The 24967-nt window shown below is 38.1% G+C and overlaps 1 protein-coding gene and 1 long non-coding RNA gene across 2 annotated transcripts in view; one reads left to right on the top strand and one right to left on the bottom strand.

Annotated features, from left to right (window-relative positions):
• The window catches only part of LOC131249402 (bifunctional pinoresinol-lariciresinol reductase 2-like), a 64153-nt gene that overhangs the window by 14009 nt on the left and 25177 nt on the right, over positions 1-24967 (top strand). The gene's annotated exons all lie outside the window — the stretch shown is intronic.
• On the bottom strand, positions 7076-10789 carry LOC131258311 (uncharacterized). Its single transcript, XR_009178059.1, has 3 exons — positions 10685-10789; positions 8297-8352; positions 7076-7837 (listed from the first exon to the last, which is right to left on the bottom strand). It is a non-coding gene; the product is annotated as an uncharacterized LOC131258311 (long non-coding RNA).

The following is a 24967-nucleotide window of genomic DNA, read 5'->3' as shown; positions in this document are numbered from 1 at the left end:
GCATGATAAAATTCTCCCCCCTTTTATCACGATATAACAAAAGAAGGAGCCAATAAATGATAATGGAAGTAGATAAATAAGGAAGAATAAGAAGAGTAATAAGGAAGAAGAAAATATATGATCTAAATTATCAAGTTAACCAAATTCATAAGCAATCATGTTCAAGCATGTTCAACCCCATAAAACAGAAGAAATCTAAGTATCATAAAAGTTATTACAAACCACATAATCAAATACTAATCAGAACCCGATGAAGGAGCAGGTATGGTAGGATCAAGTTGTTGAAGTCCCTTGTTAAGGCGCTTAAGATATTTGTGCATATATTTGAATTGCATATCATGTGACACATTCATGTTTTCTACCTTCTCTTCAAGTGAGCGTACCCGCGCATCAAAGTCAGATGGCTGATAATCAGGATCATCTGCTGAGTTGGATTTGATTTCATAAAAAATATCATCTATATTGATGTCATTTGGAGGCAAATCACCTTCCTCTAATTTATTTGCGGCATCAGCTCCACCAGCACCCACATTGACTTGACCTAGGACCAACTTCAAATTCATCTTGTTAATATTGAAGTTCTTGAATGGTAGGTGGTGAATGGGAGATTCTCCTACAGGCATAGCCACTAAACTATGGGTGGCCAACATAATCATAAGATAAGTGAAGGGATTGTCATTATGTCCTGGATGGAAACAGAACTAAATGATGCAATGGCAAATCAAGGAAGGAAAACATACAGAGGTACCAGAAATAATGGAATGAAGAATACAGACCATGAACGTAGTGAGTTCGGTTTTGTTACCAGAACGAGGATAAACATTCGAAATGAATATCCTATGAAGGATTTTGTATCTGGGTAACAAATACTTTGAGGCAATCGCATTTCCAGTAGTATTCTATTCCGCATCTATATTGCATAAATCTCCATTAAGCATTCGCTTCTCAGTTTCAGATAGTTTTGCCACTAGAGTGCTAATGGGAATACCCTCATCATTGACTGGTAAATCCATTAATCCAGAGATAAGATGACGATCTACATCAATTGGACCTTCTCTGGTTGAGATAGTGAATGTCAGATTTTCAGTAGAAAAATCAGTAATGCAAGCATAGATAGCCTGCGCAATGAAGTGGTATGCCAGCCCACCCGAATGTAGTATGTTATCCTATCTTACAGACTAAAGGAGAGGAAAGATATCAAATGGAGCTAAATGATCAACATTAATAGGTCGTTCTACTATAACATTACGCAACCTAATATCCCGTACATAAGAAGGATCATCTTCAGGCGACCGAAGGTGGCGCACTGTTATAGGAGTTGACTGTAGAAGGAGCACGAGATCCTTTCTTCTTGGTTCTACCTTCCATTTGCACCAAAGATATCAAGAAATAAAGAAATTGCAAGAGAGGTAGAGTGAGTTTCCAATAAATCAAATTTTTGAGAAGAAAACCCCAAAAACTACTATAAATCAAGAAATAAACCACACAAATGATGAAAATGGAGTGCAAAGGACTTGAATCTATAAGAAAAATAAAAAAATGTACTAACCTTAAGATGGGTTCGACCGGTAGACTTAGGAGCCATTGGAGAAGACAACCAAAATGAGGAAAAAGTGATTTTTCCCTCCAAATAAAGCACCAAACCCACTCTACATGGCTGGTCGAGTACATGCTCGACCGGTCGTGCCATGACTGGTCCAGTATATACTCGACTGGTCGTGCACAGCCCAAAATGTGCAATTTTCATAAAATTTGAAATTTTAAACATTTAAAATAACAAATATATACATTATGATACAGAAATACATGAATTAACAATTCAAATTGCACATACCAAGATCAAATTTTAATTTAGCAAACTTGCTTTTGTCTAGCGATTTTGTGAATATGTCAGCAAGTTAACACTACCAGAAAATTGGGCAAAGGCTATGGATAAAAGTCGTAGCTAAAGGCATATGACTACGGTTATAGTTCGTAGCACGACTGTAGCCATTAGTACCGTAGCCATAGGTCTTAAAGCTATGGCTACGAATTTAAACCGTAGACATAGAAACAATAAGTATGACTTAAATTCGTAGCAATATTGTTCGTAGCTCTAGAGGATATACAGCTACGGATTATATCTATGGCTAAAAGTAGAGCAAGAACCGTAGCAATAGGCTGAAATTAGTAACAGCTACAGTTTTGAGATAAAGGGCTATGGTTAATAGCTGTAGCTACTGCCTATTTTTTTTTAAAAAATTAAATAATCAAATAAAATATAATAATGGCATATCTTACCACTGTAGTACATGCCCTGATAGATCAACTCATATAAGCTAATATAGATAAATACTTCATGGCTAAATCATTCATTCATTCAATCAAACACAATTATTCATTCATTCAATCAAAAATACAATCATTCATTTTAATCCATTTACAAAAGTACAATGCCAACATAATAGTTATATGTCTATTTAAAGTTCTCATTGACAGCAAGATCCAATGCCTTCTCGCAGCCAAATAGCTTCTCAACAATCGCAAGCGAGAACTCCATGGATGTGCCTCTACTGGTTATCAATTCGCCATCAACTAACACCCTATTCTCAGCTTCGCTTTGATCCGAAAGCTTACTGCACATGGCTAAAAATCAATTTCATTATATAAACAATGTAGTCATATGAAAAAGTTATGCCCCAAAACTGAATAACTAAATTATAGAGAAAAACGACGATAAGATGACATAAAAAAGAAAAACAATACTCGGGAGCATACACTGATCTTCTCATTTTTGAACAAGCAAAATCTGCAACAGCCAAAGACAAAATAAACATTAAGCTATTCAAAATACCAAGTAATATAGGTATAGCAATACCAACTAAATTTGCAAAAATAGAATAAATCAACCATTTCAGCTAAACTCAGCCAATGACTTGGGTAGAGTCATTCATATGGTCAAGGTGTTCATTAGTAAAAGTTAGGGTGCTTCAAAACTCCATGTTTCTAAAGTTACTTAATCAAGCCTACATTTAATCAAGCCTATCACGATGGTCCTTTCCCATTTATGCAACTCATTACCTCATCTTTATTTCATTATACAGGTGAAATACCATGCCTCATAAATCGAGAGTCATGGTATGAACATTTACAAATATCCCACAAAAATAAAATAAAATTGGACAGCAGTCATCAGTTGATCATACAAGTAAAATACCATGTCTCAAAAATCTGAAGTCAGAGTTTGAATATTTACAAATATCCCACCAAAATAAAAAGAAAGAAATTTTGAAAGGCAATTACTGGTCAACAACTTCTCTAGAATCAGGTGAACAATATTCAACAATATATATCAAGAAACTTCACAAATTGCTCCCAGCAGACCTGCACAGTAATGTCATAATCATTATCATCTCATAATGGCAAAGAATTATGAAAAAGATGATACTGCTGGAAAGAGAGAATTACAGTAATGTCATCTTTCTCATATTTCTTTTCCATGTTCATCAGCTCTCTTAAATTTGGCAACTGTATCCAAAACCATAAGCAGTAGTGAAATGAGCTCCCTCTAAATCTGGTCTGAAACACCACATGCCTATCTGGTGTTTTAGAGATGGTAACAGACGTATGAGAGGAAGAAATATAGTAAAGGATTTCCTTTTAATTTGAAAAAAATTGAACACTAAAGATTATATATGAACCATTTTAACTTCCAAAGTCCACTACCTCATATATGTAAAGTGGCACAATGGCAGATGAGTGCCTATCCCAATCCCAGAAAGTAAATGACCAATTATCATCTTTTGTACACTATGGGCTGTAGCACTGCAAAAATTTGCTAAGCACATTACACAAAATACCTTGCTACTACTAAATCCAATTTTACAAACTTACAGTCAAAGGATATGTCACAGACCAGAGAAATGCTCCAACTATAAGTGGGATTGCATCTAGTTGAAAAGCCCTTGTTCTACCAAATTTATCACTTGGTTGAGTGGAACAAAATTTAAACATTACTTAATAAAAAGCACTTTAAGTTAAGAGGTTTGTATACATTCTACCTGAAGGAACGGTGATAACTCAAGCATCTGTTGTTGCTTTATGCAACAATGACAATAACAATTTTGTCATAGCAACGATTCCCGACAAGAATTTTACATCGATACATATTGATGTTGCACAAAAGTAACAGATCTTGATTCCATTCTCTCCGGCTTCAGAAAAACTCTAATATTCTCAAGACAGTAAGGCACACCATTAGGAGAGGGGCACAAATGGCAACTGCATCATCTTGATTCATAATAGATGCACCCACTTTAAATTAGATCAGTGCCTTGTTTGGAAAGTGCAGAAACCCCACTCCCCATAATGGAGAAAGTTCATCAAACTAGCTCCAAGTGGCAAGTGTGTGCTCATTTTTAGATAAGACCAACATTCCACCAATAACCAGTGTTGTTGTGTACCCAAATGTGGTTTGATTTTTTTTTTTTCCAAGGAATGAGTTGGCCTCAACCTTGTCAGAATCTATTGCGACAATGACCAAAACTCCTACAGATTCACAGATCTTTTACTGATTGGATTCCCTTGAGAGTTTTAGGATTTTTTTTTCTTTTTCTTTTTCATGGGTGTGGTAACTGGAAAACTGAGTCGGACTTTTCATAAATGGAATGCCCAAAAGACATGTTACAGTCTGTCAGCCAATGAGATCTAAGTCGATGCCATGGTCTGGGTCTAGCTTTATTCCAGTGGTTACGGTTAATCTAAAGAAATGTTTTCTTGCCCTTTGGCTATTATCATTGTTATTATTGTAATGATTGGGGAAAGTCAGGGGGTGAGAAAGTGAAAAAGACAAAAATAAGAAGCGGATAAAATCCAAGGCGTTCATTGACATGGCTTAAATCTACTTCATTCATTTATAAGGATGTATGTTTTTAAATTTTCAGAAATACTACTAATTTATATTAGAAATATCATTTAATATCTGGTCGAATCTCTCCTAAAATAAATTGCATGGGCAAAAATGTCACAGCTCTTTGCTTTATACATTGAAGAGATTAATTATTATTATAATTATTGTTACTGGTGTGTGCAATGCAGTATAGAGAAAGACTTAAGGGAAAAGGTGAGGCTACAAGCAAATGATTATGCTTTACAACAAGCATATGATGTGATCCTTTTTAAGGACAAGTGGAGATATTTTAGCCAAGAGCCAAAACCTAATTACAATTAAGAAATTAAGGCAAAGGCTAGAAATGTAGCCACTACTGTCCAAGAGAAAGGTAGCCACTACTTCAACTTCACCTAGACATTTGCTCCTTAATGACCTTGTTTAGTTTATGGTAGCAGTAGGCCTGAATCAAGTTTCAGACCTTGTTTAGTTTAGTTTAGTTTTATTAATATTATCATTATCATTTTTGGAAGGTAGTTTCATGGCAAGTTGATTCAGATGATCAATTATCTCGTTGATTTGATCTTCTAACTAGCTAATTCATTTACATCAATTGTATGGCTAAAGTGAAAAATAATCAAATTCATCTAGCAATCATAAGAGGGAAAAAAATCACATTAAACTCACTTGATCAATGAGGAGCTTCCAGCTTAATGAGCCTCAGCAATGGCCAGTGTTTACTTACCTGGAATGCACCAGACTGTCGAATTGGTTGGGATCAGAACTCATCACTGAACAGGACGGGTTTTTGGCTGGGACTGAAACTCCTTAGCGAATGGGTCAGTTCAGTAAAAAGATAAGAACACCATTTTATTAAGAACATGCAAGTTCACCAAGCTAAAGAAAACACAGCTCTATTCATGTTGCCAACCATCACATGATTAGAAGCGAACAAATCATCACAACAAAATGAAAAATTAATGAAAAAAATAAACAAATCACATAATTACCAAAATATGAAAACCAAATTGACATCATTAAGCAAACAAAAATTTCTGTTTCAGTAGAAATTGCTTTTTGTTCGTCTTAATCATCTTTCGGTCGACCAAATTGAAATCACTGGAAGAGCTTACTAAAGAAGGATCTGTCATCATGTTTTGTTGCCCCATAGATTTTAAATCCTTGGATGCATGCAGTTGTTGCAACCGATAATCAGTTTCAGGTCGATGACAGATTTTTCTTAGTGGTACTATTTCCTACAATAAAAAAGAGAGGAGACAAGTATTGAATAACTGCCTCATGACTACAAGGTTACCAAATGGAATTTTGGTTTAGCATATGTAGCAAAACAATCAGCTTTAACTAACTTGAACAACTGAATTGGTCCATAATTGTATATCTTCTCATATATAACTTTTTCAAATGAGAGAGAGGGGGAGGCAGGGAGGGGGAGGGCAGAATTTCAAGATGGCAGGGAGGGAGAGGGCAGAATTTCAAGGAAAAGAAATACTTTGATATTCTAGCAGAGTGAGACAGATGATAAGCAGGCACTTAGAAATTATACTTCGACACCACACATTTTTCATTCAAGTAATTCAAATTATACCATCCAAATTATGTATAACAGTTTAGATGGACTGCAAACTAAAGATTTATAGATATTTATTAGACAGTTAATAATGAAAAATATCCAATGATCTTTTTTCAACAAACAAGTGTCAACAATAAGAGGTTAGCCTTGTCCAATTAACCTGATATTTGCAAAACTCCACAATTTAGTCTATTTAATTTGAGTTAATGAATGCCATGCATACCATTTCTAAGTGCCTGTGTATCAAGTGTCATATGCAGCCAGAAAATGAAATTTACTCCACAAAAAGGAAGTCTTGAAAGATTGTCATTCAACAAAGATGACAAGACTCGTATTGCTTACTTTTCACTAAGAAATTATTGGCTACTTTAATAAGGGAAAGACTTAAAGAGTGTGAAGTACTTATTTTCTTAAGCTATCTGCAACTCTATTCTTGTACAAATGAAAGATAAATTGAAGCCACACATCTGGCTGTGCCCCCTACCTTGGATGGGCCATGATGAAAAAATAACACAACTCCTGCAATTCTATGCCATTTAATTGGAGGACTTTGAGGAAAGAAAATGGATGATTAAAAGAAATAAATAAAGTACGATTGACCATCAGTTAGGAAAATCCTCCAGTGGAAGGGTTGGGTTGTCTGTGGTGTGATTTTCAGTCTATGCCCATCCATGGTAAGGCCTACCAGAGGAATGGTTCAAATCTTGTACATGTGTTCAGGCATGTTTGGATACACAGAATCCATGGGGAAATAGAAATTGTTTTCCACTGACAAGACAATTGGGCTATTTGGATACGTGACCTTGACATAGTAATAATCACTCTTATCCATGATCAGAATTCTTGGGCACAAGAAATGAGGTAACTGTTGTCTAATGAATTCGAGAATTCCACTTGATACCCAAACACAGCCCCATTTTCTAGGATCCGTATCCAATTTTCTACAATTAGCAGGAAATTACCATTGGATATTATTTTCTTTAAAAAACCCAGGGATTCCACATATCCAAACACGTGCAAGTGATAATTTTCTATATTTTGCAAGATTGGCATTAAATCAACAGTCACTGAAAAAGAACAATCCAAGTTGTTTACGAACAAAGTCATTCCAAAGAAGCTCAGGTACACTTTGGTCATTTTCAGCACAACCATCGAGCCAAATGATGAAACTGAGCCATGAAGTGGCACCAGATTACCCGCATTTCAAACTTAACAGCATTATCTGATCCGCTGCCAACTCCATCAGTTTCGACAATAGAAGGCCCATCAGTAGAGAAGCCATTCATGCATAGAGTAGTATTGGGTGCATTTCCAGGATAGCCACAGGCACACCTCTATATATGGGCATGTGGCAAACTAGCATGTGTAGGACATCTGAGCTGTATAGATGACAGATAGATAGCAAAATGGAAAATGAGAAGTTCTGGTTTAATATAGTTTTGAACTTTGTTTAAAAAAAAAAAAAAGAAAAAGAAAAAATGGCCATATATCCACACGTGTGTATTATATATAAATAAGGTTAAAAGAGAAAACTTCAATTAAAAAATTAGACTTTCTTTTTAACATGTTTAATTCATTTTCGCCCCAAAAATCTTTTTTTTTTCCTTCTTTCCTATATTTCAAAATATAGGGAGTTTTAAATGCTAAATCAATTATATGAGGTTTTTTTTTTTTTTTTTTTTTTTTTCAAAAATACAGAGTTTTGCTACCTATGAGATGACTTGGCTAAAAATCAGGCGGGTCAACGGGGTAGGAAATGTATGAAAATGATGGCTGGTTTATAAGAACTCGCCAAATTCTTTTGGACCATCCATTGTTTCCTTACATGTGTGGTCTACCTGGTGATTTTTTATGGCCAGATTACTAGGCTAGTTCATCAAGATTGCAATCCCTCCTGTTACATGGCCTAGGTGTCCTACACATGTTAGCCACATACAGAGTTTAAGATCTGTTCACTCCCCAAGTATAGGGTTGTGATGTAGTAATAACTCGGTAAGACCGAGGTCGAATCCACAGGGACTGAAACTTGTACGTTTCCTGAAACTAGGTAGAAATAAAACTAGCCTAAGATGCAATCTAAATCAAATATAAATTGATGAATAATGGTGAGAGATTAATGTAAAACTTAGAGAATTCAGAGGAAGGAAACTAGGGATTCAGAGGATCCACTTGTACAGATCAGGGAGATCTTATGCCTGCATCAAGAATTATTGAATTTAAACTGAACTTACTTGATCTGGCTTTCAAGAGATGAAAGGTATATGAATTAGAATGGATTCCATCATCTAACCATGCCTAGGAGACAAAAGCAAACAACAGGATTAAACTAATTACCAACCAATCAGTAGTGCATGAAAGTTAGGAAGGGTACCGTCATCCGACCATGCCCATGAGACGATGGTGAACAATAGGACTTCCTGACATCATAAACATAAAAGGAAAGGAACATGCTCAAAGCTATCACAGACCCATTGTAATTTCAGTCACAATAGACCATTAAAAAAAACTACAAACATTTCCTTAATAATTAAACCATAATCAAGTTCAATTCACGATTAAATAGTTAAATCAACAAATAAAGTCTCCCATCCCACTACAAGCTTCACCCCTTAGCCCTAGCTAAGGGGTTTAGCCACACATGAATGGGCTAACCTTAAAAAAATAAAAGAAATATAAAGAAAAAAGAAGAAAAAAAACCAGGCAGGCTGCCCCTCTCTCTCTTTCTCATGTTCCAGCGTCTCCAAGCCTCCCTGTCTGCTCCACGGCTACGTTCCAGCAGCCAAGTTCCACGTCCCCGCCTTCCTCTTTTCTTCATGTTTCCGTCCTTACGTTCAAGCCTGTCCAATCCTCACGGCTGCCCTCCCTGTCTTCCTCCCCAGCTTTTCCTCTGCCTGCCACGTCCAGCAGCTCCCTCTCCCTTCCTTCACGTTTTTCCCCTCTTAAGCTCCCTCTCTTTTCTTCCTTATATTAGAGAGGCGTCGCTGGATGGGTCAGTTGCAAGGAACCGACCGAGTTGGAGTCAGACGCGGAGTGCGTCATCTCCTTCCGCAGCACGCAGTCAGCCAGCTTGGAAACTGCCTCGTGTCAGCTCATCTTTTCGGCCAAAAAAACCAATCTTAAGACGTTCAGTCTTCTTGCCACGGTTCAGCACTTCCTTGGAGAGGTTTTGAACGGCTCAGATCGTCGGACCGATCCTCGCCAAATTCGCAAAACAGTCCGGAATTTTCAGTTTTTCCGGACGCAAAACAGGGAGCGTAGCTATTACGCTGTGACGATGGTGGGGTCCACTATCTATTTCAAATGAGAGATCCAAGCCGTTCATTGAATTCCTCTCGAAATTTCAGTTGGGAAGGGACGGTTTTGGATCAGATTCGGCGTGACCGACGAAAGAAATCAGCTGCAATAGTTGTAGGGCAGTCCATTTGTGACCATTGAAACCAACACGTGTGCGTGCATGAGTGCATAAAGTCAACATGGGTTTGGCTAAATCGAGCCCCTCTGCATGATGGACGGCTCGGATTGAGCATTTGGACCATGATGATGGCCCACTGAGATCAGTCTATGTTTCATACCAGAAATAGAGTTCTGTTTTTTTTTTAAGAAGAGACGTCCCTGTTGCCATGCACGTCTTAGTGCAAAAAGTGTACTATGTACACTGTATGACGATTATGAGAAATCCACACCATCCATCTTGTTCCCCCTTTCATTTGAGCCGTGGGGGCCGAAGTTAAAGCGTATCTGGACAGCGGGTGGGCCCCAAATCAGGATTTTATATACTGATCTGTTAGTTCAGCCACTTTCACGAGGATCCAATGGCTGAAATTTGACGTGTTCGGTTAGTTTTTGGTCCTCAGGCCATGTATGAAGTTTCGAACCAAGCGGATGGTGGAAACCTTGTGATCTTGCAATCCGACTGACTTTCAAGCCACTTGAGCTTCAGTTTCTCAATTTTCTCGGACCCCTGGCATGTAATTTCTTCGATCTTTGTCCCCTGGAGTCCGTCCCTTGCCCTTGGTAATGCCTGAGCTTTAAATCCATGCTTTTAACATCTTTTCCAGCCCATGCTCGTAAACATACTCTGCATCACAAATACGATTAAATCAGGTCATTAACCGGCATCATGCTTGTAAATCCAGGAAATAATTGGGGTCTAATATGCAGTATTTGACCCTTAACAAGATCATAAAGTAATGATTGTCATTGGAATGGAGTACAAATGAAATGACCTGAAGCCCAAGCGCCCACTTCCTTTCTTTAGAAGGAAACTGCAACTGTGGAGATATTTCATTTGGATTCATATACTCATTTTGTTGTATACTGTGCACAGGGACTGAAGTTGTGGGACCACCACAATTCGAACTAGAATAAATGCTTCCTTGGAGAAACATTGATTGAGAAGAAATGATTTGTGAAACAGACTCAAAACACTTAAAGATTTCTATATCCAACAAAGATTAAAATGCCAACTGCCTAATCTCATGACTGCAATTCAAGACATTGTAGTTGCAACATTAGCAATAGCGAACAAAACTGTCGAGACGACAAGTGACGCAATTTGCTGGCCTAGGACCAGATGGTTAGAATGGTCAGAATGGGGTGACGTTTTTGGGCTCATGGCCCATCCATGTCTAGATCACCAAACCATGTGCCCCTCTTGTAGAGACTCAAAAGGCCTGAGGATACTTTAAATATCCTTGGGTTCGAGCATTGAATCATTCTTTTGAAGATATTGCCAACTACTTGAATGTCAACTAAGCATTTTGTAACTGCATTTTCAGATTCTGAAATTGTAATGATATCCGAATTTAATGGAAACTGTCACAATAGTAGCAAGAACGTCAATCTAAAACTTAATTTGCAAGCTTTGACAAGAAAATTGAAGTTAATTTGTAGGCACACAGGCCACCACATTGACAACAATAAAATTGAAGTTAATTTGCAGGCACATAGGCCACCACATTGACAATAACAAAATTTTTTAGCAAGGGAATGCATTTCAATTATGACAGAACATTTGAAATGCAAATCTGCCTCTTCTGAAATGCATTTCAGATGGCCCTAGGGTGTTTCCAGCTACCATGGTCAAGATGAACTATTTCACATATGTAGGTTACAACTACCATCAAGAAACATGTTTTCCTGAATGGTGTGGATCTATTACCAAAGAAATCAATTAGATACCTATCCACATTTCACACAACCAATTGATATTTAGTGCATTTCAAGGTCACACATTAACTAGATTTTATCATAAAACTACCCTAGGTGCCATTTTTTTTAATTCTATATATTTCTTTATTTTTCCTTCTATTTTGAGAAACATGGTGGTGACTCAGCTGAGTCACCCCAACTCCAGTGCAACTCATCTCAAGACCAAATGAGTTGGTGTAAGTCTTAAAACCATGCAAACAATGGCTAACCAGCATAAGTCTGAGCCCAACCTCTCACCTATGGAGCCATGAACATAGAGCCCCGACTAAAGCCAACAGGTATGGATCTCTCATTCTTCACAAGCACATCTTCAGATTTCAACAATACAATGTACGGATCTATGACATGCATACAAGTTCCAATAGAATCAAGCTAAGAAACCTAACTGTACAAACAGATGAACAGATCCAGAAACATACATGCTTCAACAACCTAGTTCCGATTCTACAGATAGAGAAAGGATCCAATTGAGTCCAAAAGCATGAAAACCAGATTAGACATCAATCAATCACCAAAAACATGCAGAATTACACAATCTGGGTTAAAAAAGAGAACAAAAACCTTCCAGCATCCAAGATTGAGAGAGACAGGGGTGAGATCTAATACCAATAGTGGGGATGGTGGTGACGATCTCTCCAAGCTTAAGCTTGTAAAGGATGGTTGTTTTACCGGCGGCATCAAGACCGACCATCAAAATCCTCATCTCCTTCTTTGCAAACAGATGGCTGAACAGCTTCGTAAACGTGAGCCCCATTTTCACCTACAATCCAAAGCTGAAAAAAGAAAAATATAGAGATGATCAGATCAAACAAAAGGAAAGAAAGAGATGGAAGACAAAATATCAGATCTAATTAGATCACTATAAATGAGAAGCAAATGAGAGAGAGAGAGAGGGGCACGGGAGATCGAGATTGAGAGAGAGAGAGAGAGAGAGAGAGAGAGAGAGAGAGAGAGAGGGAATGTGGTTTTTTTTCCAAGGAGCAGAGGGAAATGAAACGTTTCGCGAGAGGGGGAATAGAAAAAGGCAGCGCGAATTCTGCATTTTTACTTATTACGGTTTTAAACCGTAGCTAAAATCCCTCGAACTGTAGCCATTGTACATCCTTCGTAGCCCCCCCGCGTTCGTACCACATTTGACGGTGCTAGACAGACGGTTTTGTCGAGGGCTTTGTCGGGTCCATCATGATGCATTTGATATATCCACTCCATCCATTAATTTTATAATTTTTTTTAATAGGGAATGACCCCAACATCTAGGCAAATTGAAGGTTCAATTAAACCACACCATCAATCAATGGTAGGAATTAATCTCCACTGTTTCCTACCATGTGGTCCACTTGAGCATTCGATCTACTTCATTTTTTGGACTCTTGCCCTAATATTCTATTTTAAAATCGATAGACGTATTAGATGGAGCACACACATTTTAATAGGCCTCGTAGAGCCACTTATAGGGCTATCCCAGGCTAATTGAACGTTTAGAAGTGTTACCTTTTAGCTACGGTTTGGGGATCTTTTAGCTACAGTTTTAAGCCGTACCAAAGTAGCTACGATCTATATCCGTAGCTAAAAACTAGTATAGTCCATAGCCTTTGATCATTTTTTGGTAGTGTGAGTATCGGTCAGAATATATTCCAAGGAAATTGTCTTGTCTTTCACTAATTCACAAATATAGTGATATCTAATGTCAATATGCTTGGTTCGTGAATGCTGGATTGGATTTTTGGAGATATTAATTGCGCTTGAATTATCACAATATAAAACCATAGTATCTTGCGCAATTCCGTAATCGCTTAGCATTCTTTTCATCCATACAAGTTGAGTGCATGCATTACCAGCAGCAATGTATTCAGCCTCAGCTGTTGAAAGCGATACGGAACTTTATTTTTTTACTTTGCTAAGAAACTAAGCAGTTCCCAACATAGAAACAACCACCACTAGTTGATTTTTGATCATCAATGTTAGCAACCCAATCAGCATCCGTGTAACCAGTTTCGAGCGATCTGGGAGGGCCTAACAAAGTGTGTTGTTTTGGGTTTCTCCAAGGTGGAGATGGCGAGTGACTCAAAATCAATAGTAACGGTTCTCTCGAAGAGCTTCAATCCTGCGTGGTCCATGTGCTACTGGTATGCAAGGGTCAAGGTGATGCGGGAGGTGTTAGACATTTCCTTCACCCATACCCCCATGGAAGCAAATGCAGTAGTAGATGACCTGACAAGGAGACGTAGCGTAACTCAAGCCAATTCATTTTACGATACTCAGGCTTCTCTCCCTAGTATTACTCGGGGCCTTCTATTTCTGGATAAGGTAGGCTTGGGCTACTTGAGGGAAGGTTAGTTTTTTCCTTCTACCAGTATATGATAGGTGCGGCATTGGCCTTTTTGTGATGCCCTTCCGAAGGCGTTGTAAATCCTGTTTCTTGATATATATATATATATATATATATATATATATATATATATATATATATATATATATATATATATATATAAGTGCTTCTTTTTGAAAAAGAAATTTTTAAAAAAAGTATTGGAATAGTGTGATGATGGGATATATGAAGAAGGATTGTCGGAATCCTAAAGCTTAGAAGGGAGAGAAATAAGATAATACATCGAAAGAAGCTAACATAGTGGAATCTAGTGAGGAAGTTTGTGGTGATGTTCTGACTGCATCCAAATCCGAGTATCTCAGCAACAAGTGAATTTTGGATACAGGGGCCTCATACCACATGATTTTTCAGTGAGATTTGTTCGCTAGTTACAACGAGTATGATGGTGGACAAGTGTTTATGAGCAATGACATTGTCTATAAGGTTGTTAGTACCGAATCGGTACACATCAAAATGCTTGATGGGGTGGAGCATATCCTAACGGATGTGGGACACGTTCTTGACCTAATAAAGAATCTGATATATCATGAGGCACTTGGGTGTAAATTTACCTATTTGATCATATCCTAAAAGTTTCAAAGGGGGTACTCATAGTGATGGAAGTGCAGTGGAGCAGTAACTTTTACAAGTTGATCGAGAATACCGTATTAGATTGAATTGCAGTGTCTACAGCAGAGTCTACATTGGTACGTATGTGGCATACACTTTTAGGCCACATAAGCGAGCATGGTATGAAGGTACTTTCTGATCGTTGCTTGATTTCTACATTTAAAAGTGTAGATTTTAATATATGTATATGGTAAACAATCACAGTTATCTTTTAAGTTAGGAAAATATGTTTATGAAAGAGATACTTGATTATGTACATTCAAATGTATGGGGGACGTCGCTTGTTGTTTTTATTGGGGGCTATCATTTTTTGTCTCATTCATAAATGCCTACTTTAGGAAGTTATGGGATTATTTTCTGAAGTGTTCGCCACATTCAAAGTTTGGAAGGCAATGATTGAGAAGCAAATAAGGCAGAAACTAGAAGTCTTGCAGATGACATACAATGTTGGTGAATTCACTTCAAAGGAATTCAACCTATTTTGTAAAGATGGGGGGATTGTGAGGCACAATATAATAAGACATATACCAGAAAAGAATGGTATAACAGAACGGATGAATCAGATTCTTTTGAAGAGAGCTTAAAATATATTGAGCAATACTGTATTGGGCCAAGAATTATGGACTGAGGTCATTAATACGACTTGTTATCTTGTAAATCGGTCCCCGTCTATGGTGGTAGACTATAAGATTTCAGAAGAAGTGTGAAGTGGTCATGATGTAAATTACTAATAATTGTGCATATTTGGTTGTGATGCTTATTCTCATATACCTTCAATTGAGAGAGATAAGCTAGATTAAATGGCGAAGTGTTGAGGCACAAAAAATATTCCATTGTAGTGGTCAGAGAATTCCATGGTGCAGATCTTTCCCAGGGTCACTCACTCTGTATTTTGGTAAAAATCAGCATCTGGGGGTATTTTGGATATTTTGGTAAAAATAAGCATCTGGGAGTATTTTTAGTAAAAATCAGCATCCAGAGGTATTTTGCTAAAAATCAGTAAGTTGGGGTATTTTGGTAAAAATGAGTGACTGAGGGTATTTTGGTAAAAAGGAGTGGATGAACATTACTTTGTATGGAGGAAGAAGTGGTTGTACACCACTATTTAAGGGAGAGCTTGGTGGACACCATTGTTTAAAAGAGGAGGTTGGATATTGTGTGAAGGAAGAAGTGGTGGTGATCACCACAATTTAAGAAGGGAGGGGACTGGGATGCCTATAAATTCCCCTCCCCATGTCACATTTGAGGGGTTGGTTGGCTAGAAAATAAGAAAGAAGGAAGGTGAGAGAGGGAGAGAGGGAAGCCATTGTGTGACTCGCGCAACAAGAAATCCATTGCATGACCCACACAATGGGAATGGAGAAAACTCCCTTGCGCCACCTTTTGTGGAGATTCGTTATGCCATCCACGCAACGTACTTTGGGAATAAATCCCATTGCACCACTTAAAGTGGAGTTTGTCCTAGAGGGTTTCTCTTGCGCGAACCACCCGCACAACATACTTTGGGAATAAATCCCATTGCACCATAAATTGTGGACTTTGTTCTGGAACATTTCTCTTGCGCGAACCACGCAATACACTTTGGAGGAAACTCCATTGCGCCACATGTTGTGGAGTTGCGCCACTTCCAGAGGAACTTTGTCCTAAGGCCTCTTCCATGCGCCACTTCTCTTCTCCCATTTGTCTTGAGAAGAGGCTTTTGTTGTCTTAATGGATACTCCATGCGCCACTTCTCTCTCCCCTTTGTCTTAAGGAGAGGCTTTTGTTGTCTTAACGGATACTCCATGCACCACTTCTCTCTCCCTTTTGTCCTGAAGCAAGCCTTTAGTCGTCTTAATGGACATTTCAAGGGATGAACGCCTCTCCACATTTTAAGGAATCGCTCCACATTTCAAGGGATGATCGCCGCTTCACATTTCAAGGGTTGTGTGCTCCATCTTCAGAGAAAAATGCAAGAAATATGAAGTACAGAAAGAGATCTCCAGAAGTAAGAAAATTCACCTGTACGAATGGAAGGATGATTAGAACTGATCTCAACGGTCCGATCAAGGAAGAATGAACGGAAGGATATTAGAATTGATTTCAACTGTCCGATCAAGGAAGAATGAACGAAAGGATGATCAAAATTGATTTCAACGGTCAGATCAAGGGTTTCAAACCCGCATAACCCATCTCCCTTGGAGATGTGATAACAAAGTATCGAAATACTGCCGAAATTGTCATCGGACTATCTTCTATTTCATTTATTGTGTTGCATTGATTGTACTCTGTTTTCAGAATCAAGGGAATCCAAGGATGTAAATGAACTCATAATAAATGTGATCATTGTTCTCTCATAGAATTCTTTGTTATCATTGAACAAATCCCCCAAATTAAATGCATTCGTTTATTGTCGAAACAAAACATCGACTCTTCTGTAGATACTTTACAATGATAACTTAGAAAATATTCAGAGAATATTTATCACTTTTTGGCGTCTATATAGACGCCAAAATGGCGACTCTCAATGGGAACATCTTCCCCTTCATCTCTAAAAATAAAGTACAATTTTATTTAAATAAAATAACTAACACTCTGTTCTGAATGACAGGTATACCGCAACGACCTTTCTCCTGACTAACGTGGTTGTCTGCTTCGCATCCAACGGATTTCCACCAGAAAGCATCAGAGAAGATCTAATCAGTTGCGATCAAGGACAGACAATATCAACAACTACCATGAACAACATTTCTCCCTAAGGAAAGCCTTCAGATGAGAAGTTAGTTCGACTGAATTAGGCGCTGCTCGCCAATGAGAAGACAAATCAATTAACAAATTCATCAGTCAATAGAGAACCCTGGGGGCATCGTCACTACTGGACAGAGTAGAAGAGCAAGTTAAATATGTGATTTGAAAGGAGTTAAAGTGAAGCTGCTCAACTCTCATATGAATCGGCTATTTCAAAGTCTTAAGAGAACAACAACAGATATTGTCGAAGAAAGAAAAGCAAAACGAAGGATCGTTAAAAGTAAAGCGTTGAAATTTTGATAAAGAAAACATGGGTGATTCTACAATTAAGAAAGTAAAGAAAGGGTTTAGGCAATTCAAGGACTACGGGAAACATACAGTCGAAGAAGAACGATATACTTCCTATGAGGAATCAATGGCTAGATGCAGAGAAAATCAAAGGAAATGAAGCAAAGAAGAAAAATGCATTCTACCGAAGATGATTTATAATAGTAGAAATTGTCATAAAGAAGACATGAAATAAGCGAGAAAGTAACAACATATGGTCCCGATTGAAAATATTCACTCCATAGAAGAACAGGCAAGCAAGAAGAAAGCAAGACAAGTATGTCCATCATGTGGGCAAATTTTCATACCTGTCAGTTCAGTAAAATATATCATCCGTGAATACCAAGAGGATTCACAGCTTATTGACTCAGAAGATTCACGGCGTAATTATTCAGGGGGCAGAAAAAAGCATACAAAATACGTTATCCTTAAAGATAATTACAGTTTTGATTCCGAAGATTATTAGCATAATACTTCAAAAACAAAAGGGGGTGAGATAAGAAGAATATCAAGGATGTCAAAGCCTCAAAGTATCAAGAAGGCTAAAGTTTCGGAATGAAAAGTTTCAGAATGCAAAGTTTTAGAATGCAAAGTCTTAGAATGTCAAAGTCTTAGAATTCTGATGCCATACATGAAGAAAAGACAGACTTTCAAGTGCTGACGGTTATTGCCAAATCAACAGTAGTTACCAATATTGTTATCGCCGTATCGCCGACATGAAGATTATTCTATTATCGAAGTTTATCAGAATTGATATTATTACCAAGCTGAAGCTCCATTCGGACCAAATTTTGTAATATCATCAACAGCAATGGGGCGATATATCAATTATTGATCTGTTATCTTCAGCAAAGCCTATATGATCAACTATCACGTCAGTGACTAAAGCCCTAAAAGGCAACCTAGCCAAGCCCTATACGGCCAGCCAATTACGCATAAGGCCTATCACCATCGTCATTCGGGTAGCAGTGAGAAGCCAGTGGCCATAAAAAGCCCGTGAAGGCAATCATATGCACACCCATGCGGGCAGCGGACGGAGCCAGCGACTAAATGCCCTAGAAGGTAAAAAAGTCATCAACGGCCAGTCACGCGTGAGACCAATGCCATCTATATATCTCTTCGACTGCGTCATGGGGAACGGAGGAAAATACCCTCCCGTGAATGGGTCTGACCTTACAGGCGAAGAAAACGTGGGCTGCAGTGTGAGCTCTTTGGCCATGTCCATAGATAGGCCAACCATGCATAAGACCCCCCAGATCTCTAGCTTGATTTTAGTATTAACTCATGAGGAAGGGCCTAAACCTACTCATTAATGGATTGGTGACCCTAGATTTGGTACCCCAAAGGTTGCCTTGCAAGCCCCGTGAACTCTAGAGAGTTACTGCAGCTAACCCTGTGCGTAAATCCAATCGAGCTCACGGCCCCAATAGCTTCACTGGGCCCCTTTGATGGATCGCGGTTTGTGAACTCACTAGGCAGTGAGAAGTCCAGCGAACTCATATGAGTTACAGAGACCTTCATGTGAGACTCGACTCCCGCATGAGTCTAAGAAACTGCCTGCTCCACTACTCAAGAGCCTAAACTGCGTGTGTAGGTGTCAGTTTAGTAAGTTTCAGTCTAGTAAGTGTCAGTCCAGTTAAGTTCAGTAGTGTCAATCTAGACTAGTCTAGTCAAGTCAAGTCTAGTCAAGTCAGGACAAGTCCAGGTTTTTCCAGTTGAAGTATGGTCAGTCAAAAGTACATTAGCACCATTGCTCAAAAAGCATAAACCATGTGTAGCATTCAAAATGCTACATGTATATATATATATATATATATATATATATATATATATATATATATATATTTCACTTTAGATATGCTCAAATATGCAATTGCCTGATGAAAATTTTAAATATTGAGTAAACAACATGCAAAAATGTGTTTCTCTTGAATCAGATTCAAATTACAGCAACAGTAAATGCCTTCAAGATATTGGCAATTATCTACTTAAAAGTTTAAATCTTCAAGATCAACTATTAGTTTTCAATTGCAATATATTTGTCCTGCCGATAAGATCCGTAAGGTCTTTTTATCTCTCGCCTTCTTGATATAAAGAAATATTATCGCATAAGATTCGCAAAGGCGGCAGAAAATAAACTAGCGAAGAATCATCATTCTCTCCCGGACAATTTAAAGATTCAGATATATTCTTTCGATTTATTAAAGGAACATCAAAGATTATCCATCCTTCAAGGGTATCGGCAAGCTTCACTTCAGAGATATTATCTTTTGAAGAAATCTTTATGCGAAACTGACCTGGAAAGGGGGCATGATCTATCTCTTCAAAGTAATCTATGCCTTGGTCTTTCTGATAATCTCTTATGCACGGTGGAGAAATTCATATGCCGATGTCGTAACTTCTCGCTATTCTAGTAATGATATCGCAAGACTCCAAGTACCAGATCCGATGGAGACAAAGAATAAATGGAATCATCATCAGTAACTTTTATGGCCTTCGAAAAGTTAATAAATGAAAAGTGAAAGAAGTCTTGTCTATTTTTCAGAATCAGCAAAGATCTAAGGAAAAGTTTATAAAGAAATGCCAAAGAGTACAAACTAGAGAAGACTCAATAAAAGACTCAACGGTTGAACCTTTGGAGCTGAAAATGATATCTCTAAAAGTGCGATATAACGAGTAAAGAATGCAACAAATGCAATGCAAGGAACAATGACAAGCGCGAAGATGAAATGATTAAATCATTATCATATAGCAAATATCACAATCAGCTTAAAAAGAGGAGAAGTTTTTAAATATATTTCAAAAAATTATCAATGCTCCATGAAACTAAAATTACAATGTATTAAGATACTAATTCTGATTAATTTGGCAGGAAAGACTATCATTCAAAAGCTTGGGTTATGCAGATCATGAATAAAGAAAACAATCAAAAAATTTATTGCGGCAGGAGCAACATTAAAGAACAACTCCCTAGACACAGAGTTCAAAGAAAGAGTTGTCAGAGTTGATCAAATAAACCATTGCAGCAGCAACAACATTGAAAGATAGTTCTCTGACCAAGATACTTAGGGACAAAGTCATCACAGCTATTACAGTTTCGATGGAAAGAGAATTTTATCTTCTCTAGTGAAGCATCCGATCGATGCTGCTGGCAGAGGGAATTCAAATCTTTCGTTCGAGAGCGATCATCCAAGTCTTTCGTTCGAGCACGATCATTCAAATCTTCCATTTGAGCACGATCATTCAAGTCTTCCATTCGAGTACTGCAATCATTCCAGTCTTTTGATCGAGCGCGATCATTCAAGTTTTCCGTTTGAGCGTGATCATTCGATCTTCTGGTCAAGTATAATTATCCAGTCTTCCATGCAAGCATGATCATCTAGTCATCTTCTAGTTGCAGTTCATTCAGTTCTTTGGTTGAAAGAAGATCAATCCTCCATTTGATTTCATGAATCAATAAAAAAGGATCGAGAGGGCATCTGTTGAGGCACAAAAAATATTTCATTGCAGTGGTCAGAGAATTCCATGGTGCAGATCTTTCCCAGGGTCGCTCATTTCGTATTTTGGTAAAAATTAGCATCCGGGGGTATTTTGGATATTTTGGTAAAAATCAGCATCCGGGGATATTTTGGGTATTTAGGGTCAAAATCAGCATCCGGGGGTATTTAGGGTATTTTGGTAACAATTAGTAAGTTGGGGTATTTTGGTAAAAATGAGTAACTGAGGGTATTTTGGTAAAAAGGAGTGGATGGACATTACTTTGTATGGAGGAAGAAGTGGTTGTACACCACTATTTAAGGGAGAGCTTGGTGGACACCATTGTTTAAAAGAGGAGGTTGGATATTTTGTGAAGGAAGAAGTGGTGGTGATCACCACAATTTAAGAAGGGAGGGGACTGGGATGCCTATAAATACCCCTCCCCATGTCACATTTGAGGGGTTGGTTGGCTAGAAAATCAGAAAGAAGGAAGGTGAGAGAGGGAGAGAGGGAAGCCATTGCGCGACCCACCTAACAAGGAAGCCATTGCGCGACCCCTGCAATAAGAAATCCATTGCGCAACCCGCACAATGGGAATGGAGAAAACTCCCTTGCACCACCTTTTGTGGAGATTCATTGTGCCATCCGCGCAATGTACTTTAGGAATAACTCCCATTGTGCCACTTAAAGTGGAGTTTGTCCTGGAGGGTTTCTCTTGCGCGAACCGCTCGTGCAACATACTTTGGGAATAAATCCCATTGCGCCATACATTGTGGAGTTTGTCCTGCTGGAACATTTCTCTTCCGCAAACCACGCAATACACTTTGGAGGAAACTCCATTGCGCCACAAGTTGTGGAGTTGCGCCACTTCCAAAGGAACTTTGTCCTAAGGCCTCTTCCATGCGCCACTTCTCTCTCCCCTTTTTCTTAAGGAGAGGCTTTTGTTCCCTTAACGGATACTCCATGCGCCACTTCTCTCTCCCCTTTGTCTTAAGGAAATGCTTTTGTTGTCTTAATGGATACTCCATGCGTCACTTCTCTCTCCCATTTGTCTTAAGAAGAGGCTTTTGTTGTCTTAACGGATACTCCATGCACCACTTCTCTCTCCCTTTTTTCCTAAAGCAAGCCTTTGGTCATCTTAATGGACATTTCAAGGGATGAACGCCGCTCCACATTTCAAGGGATCGCTCCACCTTTCAAGGGATGATCGCCACTCCACATTTCAAAGGATCGCTGCTCCACATTTCAAGGGATCGTTCCACATTTCAAGGCTTGTGTGCTCCATCTTCAGAGAAAAATGTAGGAAATATGAAGTATAGAAAGAGATCTCCAGAATAAAGAAAATCTGCCTGTACGAATGGAAGGATGATCAGAACTGATCTCAACGGTCTAATCAAGGAAGAATGAACGGAAGGATATCAGAACTGATCTTAATGGTCAGATCAAGGAAGAATGAATGGAAGGATTGTCAGAATTGATGTCAACGGTCAGATCAAGGGTTTCAAACCCGCACAACCCATCTCTCCTGGAGATGTGATAAAAAAAGCGTCGAAATACTGCCAAAATTGTCATCAGACTATCTTCTATTTCATTCATTGCATTACATTGATTGTACTCTGTTTTCAGAATCAAGGGAATCCGAGGATATAAATGAACTCAGAATAAATGTGATCATTGTTCTCTCATAGAATTCTTTGTTATCATTGAATAAATCCTCCAAATCAAACGCATTCGTTTCTTGTCAAAACACGAAGAAGTGTAGTTTTGTATGCCATAGTTATGATGTAAAGAAATACAGGCTCTATGATCGGGTCACACAGAAGATTGTGATTAGCCAGGATGTGAGGTTTGATGAAGATTCATTGTTTCTCAATAAAGAGAATAGTCGGAACCAACGATTACTGAAATTTTTAAAATTAGATGTTTTTTCTCACACCTGATGTTTCATTTTAGTAGAAAATTTGAGTCATGAAGATGATGTGCCATACAACACTACGCCAAAACTGCGAAAAAAGGATGGTCCAAAACCATCTCAAACGATCAAAAAGGACGGTCATGGACCGTCGCAAGGGCCATCAAATTTTGACGTGTCGTATTACTTAAAGGACGGTCGAAAACTGTCATTTTTATTGACAAAAAAAAGACGGTCATGGACTGTCCTAAAAAAGGACGGTCGTGAACCGTCCTAAAAAAGGACGGTCTCGGACAGTCTCTTATGAGCCTTTAAAGGACGGCCATCAACCGTCCTTTAGAAGGATGGTCATGGACCGTCCTTAAAAAAGACTGTCGTAGACCGTCTCTAATAAGCCTTTAAAGGACGGCCATAGACCGTCCTTTTTAAGGACGGTCCATGACTGTCCTTAAAAAGGACTGTCATGGTCCGTCTCTTATGGACCTTCAAAGGACGGCCACAGACCGTCCTTTAAAAGGACGGTCATAAACCATCCTTAAAAAGGACTGTTATGAACTGTCCCTTATAAGAGGGTCATTATACACCTGCTACATCATCATATTCTTCCTGATATACACCTGTTATATAATATATTTCATCATATTCACATTCACATCCATCTAAACCTAAACTACGTAAATCCAACATAAACTACATTCATCCAAACATAAACTACATCCATCTAAACCCAAACTACGTAAATCCAACATAAACTACATTAATCCAAACATAAACTACATCCATCCAAACACAAGAAATCTTATCCACATTACATTCATCCACACATAAATACATATAAGTTTAACATCATAAATAAAAAAAAGAAAAAAAATCAGCAACAATTTTCTTTTTGTGTCTTTCACCTGAAAAAAAAAATATTAAACCAACAAAACATTATAATTCAAAATCATGAAGAATTGCATAAACTTCTTCCAAAAAAGTGAGCACTTTTTAAAAATAAAACCAATCATTAAAATAGGTTTAGGTTTAGGTTTTAGATTTTAGGTGTTAGGTTTTAGGTTTAGGTTTAGGATTAGGTTTTAGGTTATAGGTTATAAGTTTAGGTTATAGGTATAGGTTATAGGTTAAGGTTTAGGTTATAGGTTTTGGTTTTGGTTTAGGTTAAGGTTTAGGCTTAGGTTATAGGTTTAGGTTAAGGTTTAGGTTTTAGTTATAGGTTATAGTATATAGGTTATACCTGTAGGAATTGAGAATAGCTTAAGGTTAAGGTTTAGGTTTAGGAAATCGGGTCCGAGTTTGGGATCGGGTTTAGGTTTGGGTTATCAAGTTTAGGTTAGGGAGTTGAGATTAGGATTAGGTGTAGGTTTAGGTTCAAGGATTTGAAAATACATTTCGATTTTAGGTTTAGGTTTAGGTTTTAGGCTTATGTTTAGGTTAGAGGTTTAGGTTATAAGTGCAGGTAATAGGTTTAGGTTTATGTTAGGTTATAGGTTAACGTTTAGGTTTAGGAAATCGGGTTCGGGTTCGAGATCGGGTTATAGGTTCGGAATAGGGAGTTGAGATTAAGATTAGGTGTAGGTTTAGGTTTAGGGATTTGAGAATACATTTAGGTTTAGGTTAAGGTCTAGGTTTAGGTTTAGGTTTAGGTTTAGCTTATAAGCAATAGGTTTTAGGTTTAGGTTTAAGTTATAGGTTACAGGTTTAGGTATAGCTTTAGGCTTAAGTTTAGGTTACAAGATAAAGGTTTAGAGAATTGAGAATAGGATAAGGTTTAGGTTTAGGAAATCGGGTTCGGGTTCGAGATCGGGTTTAGGTTTGGGTTTTCAAGTTTAGGTTTAGGTTTAGGTTAGGGAGTTG

This window comes from Magnolia sinica, chromosome 1 (genome assembly GCF_029962835.1).
Source record: "Magnolia sinica isolate HGM2019 chromosome 1, MsV1, whole genome shotgun sequence".
In the NCBI taxonomy this organism is placed as follows: domain Eukaryota; kingdom Viridiplantae; phylum Streptophyta; class Magnoliopsida; order Magnoliales; family Magnoliaceae; genus Magnolia; species Magnolia sinica.
Note: the sequence above shows the minus strand (reverse complement) of the source record. Positions and strands in the feature narration are given on the sequence as shown.